This window comes from Thermobia domestica, chromosome 7 (genome assembly GCF_964235325.1).
Source record: "Thermobia domestica chromosome 7, izTheDome1.hap1.1, whole genome shotgun sequence".
In the NCBI taxonomy this organism is placed as follows: Eukaryota; Metazoa; Arthropoda; class Insecta; order Zygentoma; family Lepismatidae; genus Thermobia; species Thermobia domestica.
In genome coordinates this window covers 118918279-118927312 of record NC_137460.1, presented here as the reverse complement: position 1 = coordinate 118927312, position 9034 = coordinate 118918279, and the positions used below count along the sequence as shown (strand labels likewise).

The 9034-nt window shown below is 33.8% G+C and overlaps 1 long non-coding RNA gene across 1 annotated transcript in view; it reads left to right on the top strand.

Moving 5' to 3' along the window:
* The first annotated feature begins 7911 nt into the window (after nt 1–7911).
* The window catches only part of LOC145690370 (uncharacterized), a 124165-nt gene continuing 123042 nt past the window's right edge, over nt 7912–9034 (top strand). The window contains exon 1 of the long non-coding RNA XR_014132201.1: nt 7912–8560. This is a non-coding gene — a long non-coding RNA (uncharacterized LOC145690370). The remainder of the gene's footprint in view (nt 8561–9034) is intronic.

The window sequence follows — 9034 nt, the reverse complement described above, 5'->3', positions numbered from 1 at the left end:
CTCTCCCCTTTTTTCGGCTATCTTTTAGAGGCTTGAAGTGTTGGTAAAGCACCGCGAAAGAAAAAGAGGGAAAGTCGATTTGGTCGACTTTTAAAGGCTTTAGGTTGTTCTTCGGCGGGAAATATTGAATCAAGCTTTAGAGCTGACATCTATATTAACAGAACAACATCTATTTGACGTTAGGCCTGTAGAAAAAAATAATAAGAGAAAGCTGACTACATTAATTAATGCTAAATACACAGTTCCATTTCCGTTTTACATATTTGCGCGATACAGTATCCAAATTTCCGTTTTAGTTTCCTGCCAATATAATTCATCTCATTGATGAAATTCTAAGAAGGGCACAGATACTTTATATTTACTCCTCAATGGAGGAACACTTTAAATCATAGATAATAACAAAAAAGTACAACTCACCTATGAACAAAACTGGTATATAATTATATTCACTTCCGATTTAATTATTTTGTGGAGCACCACAAATATATTTAACCCACACAATATCGTAAACCAGAATAACACTTTACGGTAATTATGTAACAAAGCTTTCGAAAAAATATATATATCTATATATATTTCCCTTGAAGAAACTGTTAAACTGACGAATTCTGATACTCGTAATATGTAATTACGTTATATGTAGTACAATATAATAGATAGTGCTCACTTTCACAGTACTGATCGAATGGCTAAGCCATCCTCTCCAAGCACCTTCGTATGTACGTAATTCTAGAGACGCTGAAAAAATTCTACTTTATTTCAGGTTGCATACTCCTCAGGCAATCCCTTCCAATTGTTTTTTAAGTGTGGATAAAAATTTCCACACGTAACAACTTCTAAGAACTTACAGTTGTGATATTGGTTCTTCGTTTCCGATGGAAGTAATTTGATTTGTGAAACAGCTGAAATCTGAAATAAGTTTTCAGAATTGTGTTTGATCTAGAAGGCGTACAATTGTAAAATATAAGTCATTGGCATCTACCTTTTCAGAACTTGTTACCGAGTACTTGTGGTTTCTGACGTTCTCTGTCTCTGACAGTTCTGGGGAAAGGTCGTTCTCAAACTTGAAATTAATAATAATAATAATAATAATAGGAACTATGTAAGAAGTACAATGGGAAAAAATAGATTAAGTAATCTAGCATTGCTCTCAATAAATGTGGACTCAGCTGAGAAAATGGATATACGGGAGTTAGTCTAGGATTTTGCTGACAGGAAAGCAAGAAGGAAACCATTCAGTTAATTCCTACTACTCTTCATGAAGACTGACATCACTGACTGCAAAGAGTTAAGCCAATCTTCCATTCTGAAGTTTATTGAATAAATTATAACAAAGTGGTTTCAATTTATGAATATTTAGGCATAGTAGTTGCATGCATTAACCCTTTCCCCTCGAATGCGGCGAGAGCCCCGACATTCGAGATTTTCCTTTCCGCTCGTATGTCGGGGCTACCCCGCACTACTTTTGACGCTTTAATTACTCGCATGTCGACAGAGCCGCGCTTGTATGATTTAGTCGACAACTTCTGCCATCTTTTGTCCGTCTATCCAACTCCTTACTCGGCTGTTCCTGCCACAGTTTTAACAAATGGAAAGCGATACAAATGTAAACAGTCACCATAGATGGCTGGGTGTGTGAGAGACGAAGATATACAAGGTTTTTTGGATGCTTCAGATACCGATTTCAGTGATAGTGGTATCGAATATTTAGATAATGATACTTCGAGTGAAGAAAGTAGTGAAAGGAGAGAGACTGTGAATTTTTGTAACACGTGCTCCAGAAAACCTGGATTACATCCAGGTGAATGTATCGAAAAATATCACACACAGCGCAAATATAGGTAACATATGTAAAAGGGCAGTTTATGCTTCATTTCTGATCTATTTTTAAATAAAACAAAGGTATTGCCCGTAATGTGGTTGATTATTTTTATTGAAATGGTAGTAAGCAGATATTACTGAAATTATCTCAAAATAAATCCGAGCTGTACAGTTTGCTGTGTCAAAACAAATTCGAGCGGAAAGGGTTAATTAATTATTCACAGATACAGGAAAGTATGCTAATTTATTATATCTATTATTCCACAAAAAAATGTTATTAAGGCGTGTAGTCCTGGGTATTCTTTTCCGTGGGGGCCCATAAAACGTAGTTACGCTACTGACTTTAACGCAGGATTAATTAGTGCGTTTTTACATGGAGTGTACTTTATTTTTGAGCTGTGTACTTTTAATGATGAAGTAGGTTAATAAGATCATCACAATACTCAATTATTATAATTATCGGAAGAATTTTAAACTAAGTAAGTAACTCAATATTTTTTTTTACTCCTTGTCAATAATTGAACAAACTGCACTATACATATTTTAAGTCTAAATGGCGAAACTGTTTGATTTGAATATATCACGAAAATTATTAAGAGTATTTAAGTAAATAAACTAAAGTTAGAACATATATTCCTTTCCTTATTCTTAAATTCCTTTGGCTGTAAATTTAGCGATAATTTGAGGTAACTTTAGCAGTTTTTCAATCAAATTCCGTAGTTCATTTAGCTATTTTCTGAAGGCGACTGTTTCAATGCATAACAAGATACATAAAGATTACTTCGAAACAGAAACTAAATGCTCGATCGAAAACATAAATCATGTTTAAAATTCTTAAATCCTAATTTATAAGAGAAATTTAATAAAAAAAAGCTTTACATGTTTAACACTAGAATGGCGGTGTTTTCATACTCTCTAGAACGGCAGGAGTGGGTCAAAAATGACCCATAACATTTTTATTAATTATTTGTGTTCTAAACCAGTAATATTTATTGCATAATAAAACGTAACTTTCATTCAATAAAGCAAAAAACTTCTAGCTTAATATATATTGATTAATGTGTTTTTTGCCAATAATACAAATTTAAGAAACATACTATTTTTTTATGAATATAATATTGTTAGAGTGATATTATTAAATGTATCATATACAATGTCACTTTATTATATAGTAATGTTATATATCATTCTAATTCCTAGATAGTTATTATTCTTAGTTTATTCAAGCGCATGGCCTAACTGAACTAAGCTAACCTAATCTACACACTTCTAAACTTGCAGTCTTATACAGAACAAAGTTCAGTCACTCTTCTACAAAAACATTGTTCACAAATAAAAACGTGACGTATTACACAAAAAATAGTTTACTAATATGGTTGTAATACGCATCTATGCATTTCTACAACTTTCCTCACCCTATGTAGAATTTGTGGAAACACATAACCTGACATAACCTAAAATAGCATAGACAGTCGTAAACTTGCAGTAGTTCAAACCAGAAAAAGTCAGTATAGAGTGATTGTTTTCTAAATAAGATATGCTAGGTTCTAATCATGAAAGCTCTGACATAAAGAGAATGGTAAACTACATGTTCTTTCGAACAACTCCTTTAGACATTCTACTCCTTTGGTTGAAATATAATTTATCTAAACATGCGAGAAAGTAAGTTGTTTCCCATTTAGACCTCTAAACTTTTGGTTTTGGTAGCTTTGAAATTTCTGGTTACGCCACAGGCTAGTAGTCTGAGAATTCTTGGCAGCGCCGCAAATCGAACTCGGGATCCCTCAATCCGTACTCAGCCACGTTCACCACTGGACCAGCGGGGCGGTCATATAGTGGCGATCACAGTGAGAGCTTCGGCTTTCTTCTCCCAACCCGTCTGGTATATAGGAACCTTGTCCCAATCCGTATGGTCAGCGTGGGAGCAGTAGAACAAGTCCTCCCTCCGGGGAAAGGCCTCATCCAATAGTGGATCGAATATTGCTGCGGTTGATTTATTTTTATTTCTTTGTGCTATAAACATCTTCTCATGAAACATTTCAACATAGTGATACCAGCAAAAAACATACTAGTTATATATTTTCACAATAGCATGCAAATTGTTTGCAAATTTTTCGTTAAAATAATTGAAATTATTATGAATATTTTGTTACGATGCCTGTCATATAATTTGTGTTTAATATATATATATATATATATATATATATAATAATAATAATAGTCTTACCTATTTTACGACGCTTATTTGCAGAAGTATGGTTTTCTGTGGTTATCTCTTCCTCTTTCAATATTTCATACGTATCATCATATTCGTTGTTATTCGGCAGGTGCTCTTCATCTGAAGAAATATCAATGCATTCAGCGTCAGACTCGGCCTCACTTATGACATTGAAATTTGCAACTATTTCATCCAGTGTCATCATTTTCTTGCTCATAATGAGTGTTTGAAATAGCACATCGGTTCGAAAATAATGAGATTCTCCTAATCAACAGACTTTCTAAAGTATTACTAACTCCAACTAAACTGACCAAATTGCTGAGAAGCTGGTCTTGAACACGAGGTGGAGTGGGAGAGTATTATGAGAAAGAATGGTCGCAAGATAAAGACGCTAGCCAGCAGTGTTGCTACAATGCAACAAAATATCACTAACAAAAGAGTTGGGTCAAAATTGACCCACGTCGCCGTTCTAGTATAATTGTTTGTTATTTCAAAAGGCAAAGTGTGGATAAGAGTGATACTTAGTACAAATATTTCTTCAAGAGAACGAGTAAAAGTCACAAAAAATAGAGCCGATTCCTAAGAAAATAGAAAAGTTGTTAAAACGTAAAGTTCGAAGTGGGTCAAAAATGACCCAGCCGCCGTTCTAATGTTAAGGTATGTGAGGTTAGGTGGTTTTGAGTTTAAAGCTCCTTTCAGCAGCGAGGGCATATTACGAGACGTGACCTACTGATTGACGTGGAATCCGAAAGAAAAATGAACTCCCACCAGTAATCGAACCGGGCACTCCCACGCCTAAGGCGCGTACCCTAACCGCTTAGACACGAATGAGCTAAGTTTAAGATATGTTATTTCCAACAAAAAGCACTGAATTATCAATTGGAACAGTCTTTTAAAGTAAGGTGATAGAATACAGGGTTTTTGCTAGAACGTAGTTGTACAATACAACGCCGGTCGATTTTGATATATAATTATAAAAATACGGGTCAATGTTCCGTTAAGCAGGTCCAGTGTCTTTGACACCACTTCTTTCTATTGATGTTCGTTTGATTACATAATATAACGTTATATTAGGTTCTATTAGGTTAGGTTAGGTTAGGTTAGCTTAAGGGGGACCAGTGTAGTTTAGTACCCCCTTAACGGAACATGGACCAAAATAGGCAATGAACAACTATAATAATTAAAATAATAAAATTGTTAACGAAAAGGAACTACTTTTACTATATAAACAAAACATATATACGAGAAAGTACCTCATTAATGTTTCAGCGGTAAAGGAAGATTGTATAAAAGCAGAAGAAATAAACACATTTTCATCAATGTCTGGAATTTTTCAGCAATCGTTTCAGAAGTTATCTATATAATTACTAAAGAAACAGAACTATTATTTTAAATCGCAAGAATATACTTGAAAAAAATAACTTGATTTTGCTTGTATGGTTTTAACTGACAATCTGTACTTTGTGTACGTGGTTCAATTTCTACAAGATTATTAGAATGCAAAACATTTCGTCCAAAGATGACACATATAAATCGACACACCTCACGGAGCTCTATCAAATTATATGCCTAAGTGTAAAAGCATTTACGTCAAATTATCATACATACTTATCAAGGAAATATTTTTAAAAAAATAACATTTAGAGTTACAAAGTGGTATTCGTTGCCAATAACGCTTTAAACACTAAGTGTGTGAATTCAAAAATTTCATAATTCTGCCACCTGGAGGTGTAGCGCAGTTATTTCCCAACACGACGGCGAGAAAGACTACATACAGTACGTGCACTATTCAACTATGGCCATTTTCATTCGCTATACTTTAACTTTTTATGAATATAAAACATTACGTTTCTCCCCGACTTTGTGGACGGTCTTGTTTTGCCTGGTAATTTGCTGGCCTCGAAAAATAAAGTGATACTCAAAATGAAAATTATTAACTAACTAACTTTATGGTCTACGGAACTCAGAAGTTCAATATTGGGTTCACAAAAGCTTTGCATTCTGTCCTTAGCCAATTGGATTCAGTTTCTACTTTGTATTCCTATTTCTGCCTGATCCATCTTAATGTTGTTCTTCCATTTGTAAATAAGTCTCCCTAATGGTCGTTTTCCGATTTTCATTCTGGCTACTTCCTATCTGAACTTTTTAGACTTGATGACGAACCTTAACAATATTTGGTAAATGGTATAAATTTTGCGATTCTTCATTATGAAGTTTCCGCTTTTTCCTGTTCCCGTTTCTCTTGAATGCAAATATTTTTGTCTCGCGATTTTATTCTCAAATACTGTCAGTCTGTGTTTTTCTCTCAGATTAAGCGACTATGTTCCGCAACTCTATACATCATGAAAAAGTTATACGGAGTCATAATAATCGTTTTCTGTGTTTAAGCTTCAAATTCTTCGACAGAAGATCATCGCAACGACAAAAGTTTTTCATCTGAACAATAACACGAATTTCCTGCTTTTAGTCGACATTTAATTTGTTCGGGGATATGGTGTGGGCCTGTTAAGATAGATCATAAATATTTGAAAGTATCTACTTTGTTAGAAAGTATTAAATATTATTTGACATTTTGACGCATCCATTATTTTCAGTATTAGGTTCTCGGTGTACTTCCATTAATTTAGATTTCTCTGCATTTACTTCCAACCCCATGTCCTTGAAAGCGTTTAATAAGACATTTGCATTTTTTTTTTCTATAGCTTTTTCTATCATGCCCTTACAGATTTAAATGATAACTATATACCATAATCTGGCGAATTCCACTGTGCTTTAGGTACTGGTTGCTGTCTTTCATTTTTGTTATAGTATACTCCAGAACAAACTTGAATAATAATGATGACAACGCATCTTCTTGTTTCAGGCCATTCTCGACGTGAAAACTCATGGATAAGAGCTTTGCTACTGGCACTTTCCTTTGGGATTCATTTAAATACATCTTAATAAGACTAACTAGCTTTTTCGATATTCTAAATTATGTAAGAATTTTGTAAATTATTACATTCCTAACCGAGTCGTTGATCTTTCTGAAATCAATATATAATTTACACACCAGGTTATTGTATTTACATCTCTTTTCGAGTATACTTCGAATATTAAATATCTGGCGATTAGCTGATCGATTTATTGATAGTTAATATGAAAATTATTATTATTGATAAATATCTTAACAAAAGTATGGCAAACCAACTGAAATTTCGAAGCAGTGAATGTTCATGTATTATCTCGATGCAATCTCTTTAAGTACAACCTTGATCAAATTTCACACTAATAACATGCGTGTACCCAAAAGCTGGAAGTCATTTAAGCTAAGTATAGCATGATTCTTATTTTCATCCGTAAAGATTCTAGAGTTTCTTCTGAAGGAAATATATTCTGATAATAGTAAGGAACGCCATGAAAGTTCTTTAAAATTAATATTATTTACTTCCTCTTTGAAGGCTCTCAAGTGACAATTTTGAGTTCATTTAATCAAACACACTATTTATTCTGCGATTAAATATCCCAGTTATTGTCCTCTGTTTGTAACGCACCATCCTTCTGGATCTGGGAAGAAGAAGAATGGATGGTTACATGAAGGAAATTGTACATTGAGCAATATATTGTCTATTAAGACTCTTATTGTTTATCAATTTCAGTATTTAAAAACTATCTTTTTCTCTTTGTAAAAAGTATTCATTTTAGAAAAATAGAAAAAAAAAGTATAAAAAAAGTTTGATAGGAATAATGTAAGGAGGAATTGACTGAGAAACTATATGCTATGACAACTTGAGGGAAAAAAAGGTTTTGCGCGTGTTTGTTCGGTGGGCGTGGCTTGTCCCGTCAACTCTACCTGGCTCGGTGACTCAGGGACCGGTTATCTTGTTCCCTACTTTAGCCCAGAGAGGATGGAGTTGTTTGGTGGTTACGTGTTCTTGCTTTGCTTTGTGTTAAGTAGGACATGTTTGTGAGTGAATATACGTGGGCAAGTCTAAGTTCCGTGCCAGAAAATCTTTTGTTACTATTTGTTCTTTGCGAGTTAAGCGAAGTTAAATATCACGATGTGTTGAACAAGTTCACAGTGTTAGTGAAAGAAGTTGGCAAGGAAATAGCCTATTTTTGTGCTTGTTACAGAGTCAGAGAGGGAAAGTTTGCATGCAAAGTGAACCCTCAATTCGCTCTATTCAGTTCTATTTGGTGAGTGAATTCATTGTGCATTTTGGTCATGTTTCATTACTTATCAATCTCTCTGAAATATTTCTTTTTTCTAAAAACAAAAGGAATTTATTAAAGAGAGAGAGAATTCTTGTAGTGTGGGACATTTCTTAGTAGAGTCCGTAGAGATTGCTAGTTTGGATATCTGCTTATTCTGGCAATCCTAAAGATTTGTCCTGGAATTTATCCTCTGTAACAACGTGATAGTATAATTTCTGGCACAGAGCAAGAATTGCGTACGTGCATAGTCAACAGTTAGTCAAAGAGGCCAAATACCAAACGAGAGGAAAAAAGGAAATAGGTAAACCATTGAGTTTCCGACACCTGGTGAGTTAATAATATTATATTTACTTATAGTAATTGTGTTTGTCAAAACTGTTGATTGTGAGGTCGTTGATAGTTTGTTTCCAAAGGGTTTAAACTTCGCGAACCTTTGCCTTCCAACAGTAGTTATTTTTCCTCCCAGAAATTGTGGCGATTATTCTTTCTACTTTGACCTTAATCGTTGAAACAAGATATAAACCACCTGCGGATCCAATATTTCGTTTAAATTAAGAATTTCTTTTTCAGCAGTTAGCCATATGTCAGAAGGAGAGCGTATTTAGATATTATTTTCTCGAAAGAAATATATAAATTTTTTCTCGAAAGTTGTCATAAGCTTGAAAGTTAAGATTTTGATTCAGATATTAATTTGACTGCTATCAATTTGATAAATTAACTAATTAAGATCTAAAAATATATTTAAAATTGAAACACTGTTGTACATGTTCTTTAAGTTTATGTTTAGTGTTTTTCCTTTTC